The 17,563-nt window shown below is 42.8% G+C and overlaps 1 long non-coding RNA gene across 5 annotated transcripts; it reads left to right on the top strand.

Annotated features, from left to right (window-relative positions):
* Positions 1-482: 482 nt before the first annotated feature.
* Positions 483-12,659, top strand: LOC127323491 (uncharacterized). 5 transcript variants are annotated; one of them, XR_011750620.1, is made up of 7 exons: positions 483-1,084; positions 1,173-1,231; positions 2,069-2,143; positions 2,310-2,423; positions 10,177-10,290; positions 11,987-12,151; positions 12,275-12,659. It is a non-coding gene; the product is annotated as an uncharacterized lncRNA (long non-coding RNA). The 5 variants fall into 5 exon arrangements; XR_011750616.1 differs by having other exon boundaries at positions 485-1,084; positions 11,987-12,659; XR_011750618.1 differs by lacking the exon at positions 2,069-2,143 and having other exon boundaries at positions 487-1,084; positions 11,987-12,659.
* Positions 12,660-17,563: the final 4,904 nt, after the last annotated feature.

Genomic DNA, 17,563 nt, shown 5'->3' with positions numbered 1-17,563 from the left:
CACATCTTGTGCACATCACTGATTTACCACATTGTGTCCCCTCATCCTCCAATTCTTGATCAAATGGATGATCATTTGATACTTTCAAATGGACTCCCTTCAACTGAACCCTAGGCTCAGGGAGTATTTCAAACCACTCCCAATTGACCTCTTTTTTTTAGAACAACTTATTTTTCCTCATACCTATCTCACTCCCCCATTCTTTTCCATCAACACCTTGACCTCTTGAATTGATTTTATGCCACCATATTCACCATTGGTATTGTATCTGTACTTCCATCACTACCCCTCTAAACCTTGGATCTATCTCTTTCCATCATTTGTTTGCCACAAACAAAGTGATAACAAATTTTCCTTTTAATGCATATCACTCTCACTCTCCATTTCTATCTCTATGTCTCAACCTCCATCAACATTACCTCCTCAACATCATGCACATGGATGATGTGCATCTCTCTCTCTTTGTTCATTTTTGTTTGGCAAAGATGGAGCCGGCCAATTTGTGTTTGCATTCAAAATTCGGCCAGCACTATCTCCCCTTTTCCTTCTTATACAAGCCATGCCTCCCACCTACCCCAATCCATAAATGGGCAGCCTCCCAACCAACTCAATCAATGAGGAGGCTACCTCCCAACCAACTCAATCAATGAGGAGGCAGCCAACCCACCCCCTCTCCCTCTATATAAAGGGGCTTGGCAGCCCACTCCCTCCACACTTGCTCTCATTTCCCACTCTCCACTCCTCTCCACTCCTCTCCACTCCTCTCATTTGCCTCATTTCTTTTCACTCCCTACTATTTCCTCCACTCCCTCACACTCTCCTCCTCCACTTCCCCACGAAAATGGTGCTCCCCTTGCTCCCATGGCCGGCCATAGCCATGGCAAGCCACCAAGATGAAGCTCTCCCCCTCCCTCAAGCTCATCCTCACCATGAGAGCCTCCCTCTCCTTCTTCTCCCTAACCTTAGATGGTTTAATCTCCTCTTCTTCTCCCTCCATTGATAAGATTGGATCTTGATGCAGGTGCATGTTGGTCCAAGCATGGAGAAGGTTGAGCTATCCTCAGATCTGAAGTTCTTGAGCAAAGTTCGTCCAAAACCTTGCAGTAATTTCTGTTTCTTGCTGTTTCAGATTCTGGTACAATCTTGTAAAATCCGCCAAATCTCGTGTGCAGATCCAAATCGAGTGGTTCAAAGTTCTGCAGATAGTTACTGAAAATATCTACAACTTGGCGTTGGTCTCATCCTCAAATTCGTTACGGTTTTTGCATGATAAATAAAGTTCTGCAAACATGCAGAATCATTGTTTGTTAGATTTCTCCCGTTTTACAAAACCTTTTTGAGCAAACTCAACTTTGGGTGAAAGCCCTCTCCAGTACCTTCATTTTGGCGTTGGGTTCACTTCAAATGACCTAATGAAATTGAAATGGTTCACAGATCAATTTCTGGTCAGATCTGACTTTGTCTGTTTATACCATGAGCTTGGAGATGAATTTGCGAGTGAAACCAATTGCATTAGAACCGTATTGTCAATACCTTTCAGATGCAACTGACCTCATATTTTTAGGATTTTTCTACGATTTATGGCTTACAGATCTTGTTTTCTGTACAGTCAGATTCAAAGAAATTCCTAAAATTGTAGGTTTAATATTTTTGGGTGATTCCAATTGGGTTAGTCTTGTATTAGTACTGGCTATCTAGGAAAAAATTTATTAGTCTCTGTTCATAAATATTTGTTGCTGCTAGTGATGTTTATGTGTAGCATGCCTTGTTGAAGCAAAACTTTTCGGTTTATTTAAAAACCCTTGACCAACTCTTTTTAGTAGAGGTGGGCAACCTTTGTTTTATGCTTGCAAAACAAAACCTCTGCAACCTAACTTTAGCTCTTTTGTTTTGCTTAAGTTTTCAAATGATGTGGTATATGGTTTGCTTCCTATTTGTGTATAGTGTTAAGTGAGCAAATTAAATTAGGAAAACTGTTTTCTACTTTTCCAAAAATGTTGAAAGTATGATGTGAATGTTTTTGATGCCAAACTAATGCACTTGTCATCTTTATGATGTTATCTACCAGGGGATATTTGGTTATACCCTGGTGATAAACGAGAGAGGCAATTGCTAAGTTGTGATGCACTCATACCTTTACTAGGTAAATAATTGGGGTTTTCTAAATTAAAACTCTTAAAGTTGTTTTGTGGTATCTATAGGTCCTTAGTATGTTATACCTTGGCTGCATGACTAGTTGTTGATTGTTGAATGTTGTCTTGTTGTTGCAATGTGATTGATTGTGTTCCTTTTATATTTTCCGGCGATAGATGCGAACAATTCTGGAGAAGAAGAAGTGGAATCGGACGAGGATTTTATTTATATATGTTGTTGGAATTCTTATATTGATGGAGTCGAAGAAGTACAGGGACAAATAAGCCAAGGCAAGCCATCTCTTGATCTCTGAATATTGAATCACATATGGTGGTTACTTTGTTATTATTAATATCTCTCGATCTATCTTGTGTGTTTTCTACTTTGGTTGTCGGAGCATGCTTACCGTGAGCATGTTTACTCTCTTTGGCACCTCGCCGACAAACCCCTTTTTGGAAATGGTGGTTGTCAACACCATGATCTTGGTGTACCCTCTAAATGTGATGGGTATGCCCACTTGTCTTGTGTGTGTCGACCTCTTGACACCCTTTTTGCACCCCATAGTGGTATGGTGGTTAGCATCATGCCCTTGTCGTATCTTAAACCCCTTGTTGATTCCATGCATACTTACTCCCAAGTTTGTGAACCCCTTGTTGCTGTTATAAATACTTACTCTCGAGTGTGTTGAACCCCTTGTTGATCTTATACATGCTTACTCTAAGCATGTATGCCCCCTTGACCACCTATATTATCATCTTCTTAGTGGTATGATGATTAACATCATGACCCTTGTTGAATCATGCTATTTATGATGTCCCTATGCATGCTTATCCTAAGTATGTATGATCCCCTTGACACCTCAATTATCATCTCCTTAGTGGTATGATGGCTAGCATCACGCCATTGTTGTCTCTTAGTTCACACATAAACTTTAGGTTGGGAAAACCCTCAAGGTTTTACCTTGTTGTAAAAGTTTTGTTAAAACCTTGGGTATAATGTTATGCCCAAGTGAGAATTTATGAAAGGAAAGGATTTGGTAAAATGATGGGGATGAGAAAGTGGTTGGGATATTATGAAAACTTTGGCGCCTAAGTACTCACCCATGACAATTAACTAGCGCAACCACATTACTCCAACATGGGCACGGGGCTTAGCTCGACGTTCGTTCTCTTTAGCACGAGGCACCGCATAACTATACAAGGGTACGGTTACACCCGAGTCCGGATTGTCGAGGTTGGGACAATAGTATAACGGGAGGCCTTCGGGGCTGACCCGTCCGGAAGACACTATGGGTCTCCTGGCTTGGCGGTGGAGCCACGCTCAAATGGAGGTGAGCTGCCACGGTGCCGGGGAGGTACATACTCCATAGGGTAGGACCTCTTGCTAATTAGAATGGGCGAAAGGCTTCGACTGGTTATCCGATACCCACATACTTTCGTATGATGGCCCGGGGATGATCCCGGCGGATTTATCAGATCTTGTGGGTAAAGTGCGCAAACTCTGCAGAGTCAAATCTATTCGAATAGCCGTGTCCGCGGTCATGGACGGTTGGAATGGCTGTTGCTTAGCCTGATGAGTTTTGGGTTTACAAAAATTGTTTGGAAAATGAAAGAAAGGAACTTGTTTTCGGAGTACCGGAAGGGTACGGGAATGGTTTGGTTGACCATATGGGGATGGTCGGAAAGGGAACAAAATTGGGTTACCCCCCTCCCTAGTGTTTTATGTTGTAGAACTCTTTTGAAGTATCTTCTTCAATAGAGATATAGAGATGTCTTAGATAAAATTCTGGAAGTGTCCCCCTTCAATCGAGAAGTTGGATGCTATCTCCACCAAAAACATCTCTTCTCTTCTACATGCTATTTTCACAAGAGAAACTATTCTTCCTCTCTTGTCTTCTCTAGATAGAATTGTTATCACCTTCTTGATGGTTTGCGAGTACAATTCCAATGTACTCACGGCTTTGTCCCTGGCTATTTACTTGGCCAGACGTGAAGGAGTTCGACAGATGAAGAAGGAGTTGACGACGTCTATGCGGGCTAGGAACGTCTCCCCAGTCAGTTGCCTGTAGGGTTACGGCAGATGACTTGGGCTCCGCGCTGTTGAAGTGATGATGCTACTCTGATGTTTAGTTAGGCCCTTCGAGGCGATTATGTAAGTAATGGTCATATTGTAATTTTCTTATTCCGTTTTGTAAAGGATGATGTAATTTGATATCAGTTCGGTTATGTGTTCACGACGCACTGATCATGGGATCGTGAACTGTATACATAACAGGGTATTTCGGACAGTTAGTCCGGGGTCCCCACAGAGCTGGTATCAGAGCTATCCTGACTGTAGGAGACCTTAGTTAGCATGGACATTAGTTAGGAAACAAGTACTTGGGAAAAACTATTTACAAAGTAATTCTTTCTTTAGTCGAAAGCATCACTTCTACTCCTCTTATTTATTCAAAGCTTCTAAACTCTTACCCCTCCGCTTTATGAACGTTTGAAAGTTCTTACTCTATTGTCTCATCCATTTCAAACCTACATGTTGGACGATGTCCCCAACTCAGACCGAAGACTCGAACTCGAAGATGGCTCAATCCCTCAGGAAGACTCCCGTATCTCCAACGACAACAATTGAAGATCGGACGCCGATTTAGTCCTGCACATAAAGGGATAATAATATCATGCCTTTGGTTGTCACCAAAGTCTGTCAAGGAGCTGACCTTCTTCCTCCGTGGACTTGCACTTTTTGCAGTCGTCTGGGATCAAGTCCTCAGTTCTTGACTAGTAATTTTTAGGCCAGCTACAAGAAGTTGACGATTTCGGGAGTACCTCAACAACTACCTCTTCGAAGACCTCACGTCCCCGGGATGTTGAGCAAGAAGACTACGCAGTTTTCTCCTCCGCCTCAACATAGAAGACCGAACACCAGGCCTGCTTCGCAACCAACTGCCCCGAAAATCCATGTTGGAGTCCATAAGAGCAAAATGAAGACGGCAACATATGTGACCAGCCCCCAAACCAATAGGATGGATAGGACAAACTCAATCGCTTTGATTGAGCTACCCCCACGCATTAGGCATTCCATAGGTACTTAGGTTACCATGCCTGGTTTGATGATTGCTTGTAGTTCCCTTGTGTGCTGCCTTGAGTGTCTTTTGTTTGTTTGTTGTGTGTATAATTGTCTTGGCTTTTCGGTCTGAAAAACACCCTTAGTGTGATAAACTAGATTAGAAAGCCTCCCAAAGATGTTTTCACCCTCACCTACCTCGCCGATGTTTTGCTAACTGCTAGTTAGTTGGATAAGTTAACGAAAAGCTCTAACTCTACCCCCGTTAGCAGTTGTTTTTCAAACATCAGGAAAACTAACCCAAACCCCCATCTACGCTAACTTCCTTCAATATCAGCTGGAGCATCTCGACTACGCCAAGAAAGAAGAAGCCCTACCTTCAAGAATGACTGCACCTCTGCGAGAAGACATACTAATTTGGACTAACCTTGGAGCATAATCGCGCTAACCTCGAGGATATTTTCTTGAAAACTACCCTCTAACACACCGTCTAACAAGTTGAGTGAACAATAGCGTCAAAGCCAAGCTACATCACATGGTTCATCTGGTCCTCATCAAGTGAAGGCTCCTGAAGATACCTCAAGACTCAAGACTTTAGGCGTAGTTTACCCGCTAACTTCTTAGTTGCTACTGAAGTCAGCACCGACCCTCAAGCTGAAGATTGTCTCCGACGACCTTCGTTGCTACTTCATATGGACACAACCAGGCGCTTCATCGACTTACTAACTTACCGCGCGTTATATGGTCTAATAAACACCGTGAGTGCCTCTTGAAGTCGTGGACTACACATCGTCTCCTGAAGATTCTTCAACTGAATACGGAAGATCGACGACTTCTTCAGAAGCCCAGACAGGACTACAAGGCGGAAGCTCTGAGTTTTTCCGAAACCCGATGAAAAATCCTAAGGGTGGAAGATTTCATCTTCCACTAAAAAAAATTGGAGCTGACCCTAAAAATTTAAACCTTTCTAAAACACCGTTGGGAATTTGGGATGCACTAACCCCTCTTGAAGCCGTGGACTACACAACGCCCTCTGAAGATGTTTTCAACTCAAGACAGGAGATCAATGACTTCTCCAAGAAGCGCCCGACAAGACCCGTGGCCGAAGCTTACAGTTTTTAATGCCCCCTCCCCGGTGAACAATTTTAAGGGTGGAAGACTTCTTCTTCCACTAAATTTAAGCTAACTCTAAAACATTTTCAACCCCGCTAAGGCACCATTGGAGTGCACTAAATTTTCTGAGTCGTGAGCTCCACTAGGGTCGTTAAGAAGCTACATGTCTAACATCTGCATGGAGTAGTCAACCTCTTCATGAAGCTCGCCACCGGCAGAAATCCATCATGCCTCCCAGAAGATGAAGCAACGACCTTCTCTACAATGGCACGTCTACAGAAGAATGGAGTCTAACTTTCGTTAAGTTTTACAACCCCTCTAGTTCTGCGCTCAGTAATCTCGGGACGAGATTATTTTAAGGGTGGAAGATCTGTAACACCCCAACTTTTGCAACCTTGATTAGTTGTCCTTATTGCAAAAATTAGGGGGAACAAAAACTTTTTCTAAAAGACTTATTAGATGAATTGCCTTGATCTGTTTGTTGTGATGAATTGCTTTGATCTGTTGGTAGATGTATTGTCTTGTTTTTCTTGTTGGGTTTTGCTTTGAGTTACCTCAAAGAACAACACCTCTAGTGGTTAGACAAACAACTCACCTATTAAAACACATTTGAGACTTAGGAAAAATTGTGTTCCTTTTTACTACATCAAACTCTTCTCCTCATGGCAACATGAGTGTGCCATCTTGATTTTTCTCTTGGTGGTACAAGATAGCTCAATCATCCTTAATCCAAAAATTTGGGATCATCTACCCTCATCACATCCTTCTCTTATACCCACTCATCATAGGTTGATTCTGTAGCCAAGTCAACAATCTGTTTTGGCAAGCTTATAAGTTCCAGACTTTGGCAGTTGATATCTAAGCAACCACCACTGTTATTGTTGACCTCAATGCATGGATCTCATCTATGCAACATCCTCTTCAACCTCCACGTCTTGCATGTCTCAGTCAATCCTTGCAGCTCATATATTCAACTTGATCTTGTACCCTATCCAATGTTTTACCTCAAGATCACTTCCTTCACTTTTACCTCTTGTTTTTATTCAAGTTTAATCTTCACAAAACCAAGATTGGGAATGATGGGTACATTTTGAGGCCACCATCTACCCTTGAGAACACTTCTCCCTAAATTAGTTTTCTCTCTCAAAAATCCTATTGATTTTCCTTCTCTAGTTTTGATCACAAAACTACTTCTAGTTTTACTAAAGCTTTTCAAGATATTTCTTCAAGGAAAACAAGGAACTGAAATGGGTTTTGTTTTCTCATCCCATTTCTACCAAGTACTGATTTATAAAAACATTACTCTCAATTTGGCTTTCTTTTTAACAAAAAGCTTGTTTATGGTACCTACACCATTTCTTGTTTCCTCTTGCTTATTTTACATTTGAGAAAACTCTACTTTACTTGAGAAAGTAAGTAGAATATTTTGAACCCCTATGTTTCAACTAGTTTTATCTCAACACTTTCAATTTCATTCCACTTGAGTTCATTCCCAATTGTCCCTAGACAATTGAGTTGTTTCAAATACTTTTTCAAATAAGTTCTATTTCAAATGACAACTCTTGCACATCTTGTGCACATCACTGATTTACCACATTGTGTCCCCTCATCCTCCAATTCTTGATCAAATGGATGATCATTTGATACTTTCAAATGGACTCCCTTCAACTGAACCCTAGGCTCAGGGAGTATTTCAAACCACTCCCAATTGACCTCTTTTTTTAGAACAACTTATTTTTCCTCATACCTATCTCACTCCCCCATTCTTTTCCATCAACACCTTGACCTCTTGAATTGATTTTATGCCACCATATTCACCATTGGTATTGTATCTGTACTTCCATCACTACCCCTCTAAACCTTGGATCTATCTCTTTCCATCATTTGTTTGCCACAAACAAAGTGATAACAAATTTTCCTTTTAATGCATATCACTCTCACTCTCCATTTCTATCTCTATGTCTCAACCTCCATCAACATTACCTCCTCAACATCATGCACATGGATGATGTGCATCTCTCTCTCTTTGTTCATTTTTGTTTGGCAAAGATGGAGCCGGCCAATTTGTGTTTGCATTCAAAATTCGGCCAGCACTATCTCCCCTTTTCCTTCTTATACAAGCCATGCCTCCCACCTACCCCAATCCATAAATGGGCAGCCTCCCAACCAACTCAATCAATGAGGAGGCTACCTCCCAACCAACTCAATCAATGAGGAGGCAGCCAACCCACGCCCTCTCCCTCTATATAAAGGGGCTTGGCAGCCCACTCCCTCCACACTTGCTCTCATTTCCCACTCTCCACTCCTCTCCACTCCTCTCCACTCCTCTCATTTGCCTCATTTCTTTTCACTCCCTACTATTTCCTCCACTCCCTCACACTCTCCTCCTCCACTTCCCCACGAAAATGGTGCTCCCCTTGCTCCCATGGCCGGCCATAGCCATGGCAAGCCACCAAGATGAAGCTCTCCCCCTCCCTCAAGCTCATCCTCACCATGAGAGCCTCCCTCTCCTTCTTCTCCCTAACCTTAGATGGTTTAATCTCCTCTTCTTCTCCCTCCATTGATAAGATTGGATCTTGATGCAGGTGCATGTTGGTCCAAGCATGGAGAAGGTTGAGCTATCCTCAGATCTGAAGTTCTTGAGCAAAGTTCGTCCAAAACCTTGCAGTAATTTCTGTTTCTTGCTGTTTCAGATTCTGGTACAATCTTGTAAAATCCGCCAAATCTCGTGTGCAGATCCAAATCGAGTGGTTCAAAGTTCTGCAGATAGTTACTGAAAATATCTACAACTTGGCGTTGGTCTCATCCTCAAATTCGTTACGGTTTTTGCATGATAAATAAAGTTCTGCAAACATGCAGAATCATTGTTTGTTAGATTTCTCCCGTTTTACAAAACCTTTTTGAGCAAACTCAACTTTGGGTGAAAGCCCTCTCCAGTACCTTCATTTTGGCGTTGGGTTCACTTCAAATGACCTAATGAAATTGAAATGGTTCACAGATCAATTTCTGGTCAGATCTGACTTTGTCTGTTTATACCATGAGCTTGGAGATGAATTTGCGAGTGAAACCAATTGCATTAGAACCGTATTGTCAATACCTTTCAGATGCAACTGACCTCATATTTTTAGGATTTTTCTACGATTTATGGCTTACAGATCTTGTTTTCTGTACAGTCAGATTCAAAGAAATTCCTAAAATTGTAGGTTTAATATTTTTGGGTGATTCCAATTGGGTTAGTCTTGTATTAGTACTGGCTATCTAGGAAAAAATTTATTAGTCTCTGTTCATAAATATTTGTTGCTGCTAGTGATGTTTATGTGTAGCATGCCTTGTTGAAGCAAAACTTTTCGGTTTATTTAAAAACCCTTGACCAACTCTTTTTAGTAGAGGTGGGCAACCTTTGTTTTATGCTTGCAAAACAAAACCTCTGCAACCTAACTTTAGCTCTTTTGTTTTGCTTAAGTTTTCAAATGATGTGGTATATGGTTTGCTTCCTATTTGTGTATAGTGTTAAGTGAGCAAATTAAATTAGGAAAACTGTTTTCTACTTTTCCAAAAATGTTGAAAGTATGATGTGAATGTTTTTGATGCCAAACTAATGCACTTGTCATCTTTATGATGTTATCTACCAGGGGATATTTGGTTATACCCTGGTGATAAACGAGAGAGGCAATTGCTAAGTTGTGATGCACTCATACCTTTACTAGGTAAATAATTGGGGTTTTCTAAATTAAAACTCTTAAAGTTGTTTTGTGGTATCTATAGGTCCTTAGTATGTTATACCTTGGCTGCATGACTAGTTGTTGATTGTTGAATGTTGTCTTGTTGTTGCAATGTGATTGATTGTGTTCCTTTTATATTTTCCGGCGATAGATGCGAACAATTCTGGAGAAGAAGAAGTGGAATCGGACGAGGATTTTATTTATATATGTTGTTGGAATTCTTATATTGATGGAGTCGAAGAAGTACAGGGACAAATAAGCCAAGGCAAGCCATCTCTTGATCTCTGAATATTGAATCACATATGGTGGTTACTTTGTTATTATTAATATCTCTCGATCTATCTTGTGTGTTTTCTACTTTGGTTGTCGGAGCATGCTTACCGTGAGCATGTTTACTCTCTTTGGCACCTCGCCGACAAACCCCTTTTTGGAAATGGTGGTTGTCAACACCATGATCTTGGTGTACCCTCTAAATGTGATGGGTATGCCCACTTGTCTTGTGTGTGTCGACCTCTTGACACCCTTTTTGCACCCCATAGTGGTATGGTGGTTAGCATCATGCCCTTGTCGTATCTTAAACCCCTTGTTGATTCCATGCATACTTACTCCCAAGTTTGTGAACCCCTTGTTGCTGTTATAAATACTTACTCTCGAGTGTGTTGAACCCCTTGTTGATCTTATACATGCTTACTCTAAGCATGTATGCCCCCTTGACCACCTATATTATCATCTTCTTAGTGGTATGATGATTAACATCATGACCCTTGTTGAATCATGCTATTTATGATGTCCCTATGCATGCTTATCCTAAGTATGTATGATCCCCTTGACACCTCAATTATCATCTCCTTAGTGGTATGATGGCTAGCATCACGCCATTGTTGTCTCTTAGTTCACACATAAACTTTAGGTTGGGAAAACCCTCAAGGTTTTACCTTGTTGTAAAAGTTTTGTTAAAACCTTGGGTATAATGTTATGCCCAAGTGAGAATTTATGAAAGGAAAGGATTTGGTAAAATGATGGGGATGAGAAAGTGGTTGGGATATTATGAAAACTTTGGCGCCTAAGTACTCACCCATGACAATTAACTAGCGCAACCACATTACTCCAACATGGGCACGGGGCTTAGCTCGACGTTCGTTCTCTTTAGCACGAGGCACCGCATAACTATACAAGGGTACGGTTACCCCCGAGTCCGGATTGTCGAGGTTGGGACAATAGTATAACGGGAGGCCTTCGGGGCTGACCCGTCCGGAAGACACTATGGGTCTCCTGGCTTGGCGGTGGAGCCACGCTCAAATGGAGGTGAGCTGCCACGGTGCCGGGGAGGTACATACTCCATAGGGTAGGACCTCTTGCTAATTAGAATGGGCGAAAGGCTTCGACTGGTTATCCGATACCCACATACTTTCGTATGATGGCCCGGGGATGATCCCGGCGGATTTATCAGATCTTGTGGGTAAAGTGCGCAAACTCTGCAGAGTCAAATCTATTCGAATAGCCGTGTCCGCGGTCATGGACGGTTGGAATGGCTGTTGCTTAGCCTGATGAGTTTTGGGTTTACAAAAATTGTTTGGAAAATGAAAGAAAGGAACTTGTTTTCGGAGTACCGGAAGGGTACGGGAATGGTTTGGTTGACCATATGGGGATGGTCGGAAAGGGAACAAAATTGGGTTACCCCCCTCCCTAGTGTTTTATGTTGTAGAACTCTTTTGAAGTATCTTCTTCAATAGAGATATAGAGATGTCTTAGATAAAATTCTGGAAGTGTCCCCCTTCAATCGAGAAGTTGGATGCTATCTCCACCAAAAACATCTCTTCTCTTCTACATGCTATTTTCACAAGAGAAACTATTCTTCCTCTCTTGTCTTCTCTAGATAGAATTGTTATCACCTTCTTGATGGTTTGCGAGTACAATTCCAATGTACTCACGGCTTTGTCCCTGGCTATTTACTTGGCCAGACGTGAAGGAGTTCGACAGATGAAGAAGGAGTTGACGACGTCTATGCGGGCTAGGAACGTCTCCCCAGTCAGTTGCCTGTAGGGTTACGGCAGATGACTTGGGCTCCGCGCTGTTGAAGTGATGATGCTACTCTGATGTTTAGTTAGGCCCTTCGAGGCGATTATGTAAGTAATGGTCATATTGTAATTTTCTTATTCCGTTTTGTAAAGGATGATGTAATTTGATATCAGTTCGGTTATGTGTTCACGACGCACTGATCATGGGATCGTGAACTGTATACATAACAGGGTATTTCGGACAGTTAGTCCGGGGTCCCCACACATAGAGGGAGGAGGCCATCATGCAAGAGACAACACGGAGGCCGAGGAACACCTCGCACTAGTAGGGAAAGCCTCATCAGTGGCGCACCAAAAATGGATTCTATGGCGCATGGGAGGTGCGCCACAGAAACTTCGCCACAAAAATAAGCTTTCTGTGGCGCACCAGCCCATGCGCCACAGAGTTAACGTTTGTGTGGCGCACGTGCTCTTAGGTGCGCCACAGAAAAGAGTGCGCCACAGAATTGGTTTGCAGTGCGCCACAGAATTTGCTTGTATTATACACGATTTTGTGCTGCCTGCTGTACACATGCAGTTTATAGACAGCAATATACAGATATACAGGTTATATACAGCAACATTCAGATATAATATAAATATCATGTACATTGCACAGATATAACATAGACATCATCATCACATTACTTAGATCCCGATCGAGATACATATATAGTGGCAAGTGTCAAATGTTTTGCATACAACTCTTAATTCATACAAAATTCACAATTTCGAGATACAAAGTAGTCTTCATCCTACAAAGTAGTCTTCATCCGGTTCCTCCTTTGCTCCCTCATCTCTACCCACCAGGCTCACTTGCATCGGGGTCCTTCATCCAGTTCCTACTATGATGAAAATGGAAGAAAGTGAGACCAACAAGTCCGATGCACAAGAGAAATGGAATAAATGCCTCATACATTGTTGGTCAACACAAATATTAACATTCGGGGACGGTGTAAGTGAGACAAAGTCCGATGCACAAGAGATTGATATTTGTGCTATCTTACCAGGCTCACTTATGCCGCCCCCGAGTGTACGGTGACCAAACATTTTAATCATCGGCATTTTGAAAATCTCAAAGCAAATGGAATGACAAAATGGAATAAGTACCTCATACATTGTTGGTCAACAAAAATATTAACATTCAGGGATGGCGTAAGTGAGACCAAGTCCGATGCACAAGAGATTGATATTTGCGCTATCTTACCAGGCTCACTTACGCCGCCCCCCGAGTGTACGGTGACCAAACATTTTAATCATCGGCATTTTGAAAATCTCAAAGCAAATGGAATGACAAAATGGAATAAGTGCCTCATACATTGTTGGTCAACACAAATATTAACATTCAGGGATGGCGTAAGTGAGACCAAGTCCGATGCACAAGAGATTGATATTTGTGCTATCTTACCAGGCTCACTTACGCCACCCCCAAGTGTACGGTGACCAAACATTTCAATCATCGGCATTTTGAAAATCTCAAAGCAAATGGAATGACAAAATGGAATAAGTGCCTCATACATTGTTGGTCAACACAAATATTAACATTCAAGGATGGTGTAAGTGAGGCCAGGTAGGATGCACAAGAGATTGATATTTGTGCTATCTTACCAGGCTCACTTACGCCACCCCCGAGTGTACGGTGACCAAACATTTTAATCATCGGCATTTTGAAAATCTCAAAGCAAATGGAATGACAAAATGGAATAAGTGCCTCATACATTGTTGGTCAACACAAATACTATGGTCAGAAACCATAGTTGCAGTATACACCGCCGTATACTTTGCAGAAGGGCCCCCTTTCCCCGGTCGGCGTTCCGTCAACGGGTGCTTGACGACACAACAACGCCGATCTGCATCTTCGGCGCAGAACCATGGCAGTCCCTCGCTGTCCAGTGAACGAGTCCTTGATGCAAAGACCGTTCACGTACTGGACGGCGAGAGAAGAAAGTGGTGTTGCGCCGGACAGGCATGTCGGCGTTGTTGTCTCGTCAAGGACTCGTTCACGGAACGGCGGCCAGGGAAAGGGGGGCTCGTCTACAAAGTATATTGCGGCGTATAGGTGACCAAACATTCTAATCATCGGCACTAAAATGGAAGAAAGAGCCAAGTGGTATCTCAACTAGATATCATATGTCTCATACTTTGTTGGTCGAAACAAATATTAACATCCAGGGATGGAGTAAGTGAGGCCAGGTAGGATGCACAAGTTGATATTTGTGCCATCACACCAAGCCTCACTTGCTCCACCCCCGAGTGTACGAGTGATCGACAAACCATCTAATCATCGGCAAGTACAAAAACACCAACAAACCAGCAACCATGGTGACATAAGTCAAGATGCTTAAACACACATAGCATGCATGGAGCAGATGCTCCAAAGGGATTATTCATCACTTGGTATATAGACCAAGTGATGCTGGCAAAAGAGAGGCCAATCAAGAACCAGTAAATCCAGTAAGTGATAGATATGCCTAAACAAGCAACAACACATAGCATATCCCAGCTAACCTGATGAGACAAGTCTTGGTAGCCAACTGAATCACCTAGCACCACCTAGCCTTTTAAAACCATGAGAAACAGTCCTTTTTCTTCAAAGGATACCACAGTGGCATTCATTTACATGATCCCCTACTGTGGATATCTCTATTTTCATCAAAGCCAACAAGAAATAGAAATTTATCATTACTCCGTTGAGTTCAAAACAAAGCTGGGGTACCATAAGGGATTATTCATCACTTGGTAGTAACCAAGTGATGCTGGCAAGAGAGAGGCCAAGCCTGAGCTAGTCAATCCAGTAGAGATGGATATGCATAAGTAAGCAAGAACACATAGCCTATCCAAGTTAACCAGATAAAACCAACCTTGACAGCCAACTTAATAACCTAGCATCACCTAGTCTTTTAAACCATCAGAAACTTCCCATTTTCTTCAAAGGATACCACAGTGGCATTCATTTACATGATCCCCTACTGTGGATATCTCTATTTTAGTATACCATCATAAGCATTCCATTTAAATCACACATTTTAGTATCTGTTCTTATCCAAGTTTTTGCCTCAGCCTTTGCATCATTGGCTGAGCCAAGACATCAAGCATCTGGCCAGGGAGCATTCTTAGGCCAACCAAGACCAACTACAAATATGTATGTATACAAGCCCACCAGTAGCATAGTAGCATACCATAAGCTCACAAGAATCCATCAAGTAAATATGTACAGAGACATAGCAACAGCAATGAGCCAACAGCAATGAGCATAGCCAACAGCAATGAGCATAGCCAACAGCAATGAGCCAACAGCAATGAGCATAGCCAACAGCAATGAGCACAGCCAACAGCAGCAACTGCACAGCAACTGCAGTAGCACCGCAACTTCGGCACAGCAACAGCAATGAGCACAGCCAACAGCAATGAGCCAACAGCAATGAGCATAGCCAACAGCAATGAGCACAGCCAACAGCAGCAACTGCACAGCAACAGCAGCAGCACAGCAACTTCGGCACAGCAACAGCAATGAGCCAACAGCAACTTCGGCACAGCAACTTCAGCACAGCACAAAGAAACCGGCACAAAGAATGACAATGAGCCAACAAAGAAGAAGCAAAGACAAAGCAATAAAGAAGCAAGACAACACATTGCAAAGCAGCAAGCACAGACAAAGAATAAAGAAGCAAGCACGGCAAAGAAAGATTTCGTCGAGCACCTTGTGCGCGCGGGAGAGGAATTAAGAGGGAGAGGAGGGGAGGGGAGAGAGATCACCGATGACAGAGGTGGAGGACGAGGTTGAAGATGACGGCAGGGGTGGAGGAGGAGGAGGAGGCGACGGCTCCTCCACCTTGCCGCGACGGCGGCCCCTCCTCGCGGCGGCCCCTCCTCGCCGTAGGGGCAGCTTGTGCTGCAGGTGGCGGGGATGGGAGGACCGTGGCGGCATGCGCCCCTCGCGGAGGAAGGCGGCGGCGACGGCGATGGCGACGACCATGGCAGCGCGCGGCGGATCCAGGCGACGGAGGAGAGGGGAGAGGGGAGAGGGGAGGGGCTCGGGAGAGGGGAGAGGTGAACAGGCGGGGGAGGGCATGGGCGATCGAGATGATATAAGTTACCTTAATTCTGTGGCGCACCCGAGCAGGTGCGCCACAGAATCAACTACTTCTGTGGCGCACCGAAGCACGTGCGCCACAGAAAGAGTTATTTCTGTGGTGCAGCAAGCCATGTGCGCCACAGAAATACCTTCAGTAATAATTGGTGGTGGCAGGATGTGGGCCCCACATAGTTTCTGTGGCGCACTGCTGAAGCGTGCGCCACAAAATTAAGCTATTTCTGTGGCGCCCCCAGAATGGTGCGCCACAAAATAATATTCTGTGGCGCATTTTTAGTGGTGCGCCACAGAACTAAGCTCCGCCTATAAGGGTTTTCCTACTAGTGTCGACTCATCATCCGATGCAGCAAGTTCCTTGCATCAACATTTTGGGCATGTGGGGCCTCCACGCTTTTCTTCTGCACAGGGACCTTACTATGACTACGCCATGCATTATCCACCGGCAAGGAACAGCGACCCTCGCTGGGGTTGAACTCCACTTAGGCCAAAAGCCTAAGCTTGGGGTGAGGTATACCGGCATCACTCATTCTTTGCATATTATGGTTGCTGGATACTTGTATATACTTGTTAAGTTTGTTTGAGTGGTTTTCTAATGAGAGGGAGATGATATTTGGGGAAGTGCTGCCTGAAAACAGATTCTGGACTGTTATCGAAAAAATTCTCAAAAATAGCCAGAAAAATATTTTGCGAAGCCAATTTTTGTGCATGTTCCCCAGATTGTTATCTAACTTTCATTAGTTGAAAGCTTTTCGATTTGAGCAGTGGAAGAATTTATTAAAAATCGAGTACTGTACTGCTGTCAAGTTTGACGAATTTCTGCTGCTTTGTGTTTATGTGACTATTCTAGTTTGCCATTTCTTGTTTTTGCTTTGTTTCTTTCCTAAAACCCAAAAAGACCAAAAATATTTCTGTTGTTTCTCTTCACCATTTGTTTGTTTTGGTTTCTAGCATTTATTTTGCTTTATTTGCTATCGTTGGTTTGCTATAAGAAAATCCAAAAAGATTTTGCTTTGTTTGCTTGTTTCCTTTTGTTCTTGTTTCCAATTCGAAAACACCAAAAATATTTGCTGTTCTTCTTTGGTTTGTAAAGTTCATCTTGAGTTCAATGGTCTTCGGTGGCTGGAGCGTGGTTTTCATTTCATATTATCCAAGCTACACAAGTGAAAGGCAATAATGACGATCTACGACAATTGGATTGTGGTGAGAGGCTGGTATGAACTCTATTTGTTTTCATTTTTGTACATATACTCATCCATGTGAGCATGCTTAGTTGGTTCATGTGAGGTATATGTCATTTGAGAAAGTCTAGTAGTTCATGATCTCTCATGTTTAGCTCCAATTTATTAATATGAGTAGCATGTCATGGATGTTTGCTTGCATTGTTTTAT

The sequence above is a fragment of the Lolium perenne genome, unplaced genomic scaffold (assembly GCF_019359855.2).
Source record: "Lolium perenne isolate Kyuss_39 unplaced genomic scaffold, Kyuss_2.0 unplaced96, whole genome shotgun sequence".
NCBI classification, from domain to species: domain Eukaryota; kingdom Viridiplantae; phylum Streptophyta; class Magnoliopsida; order Poales; family Poaceae; genus Lolium; species Lolium perenne.
This window is presented reverse-complemented; position numbering and strand designations above follow the sequence as displayed.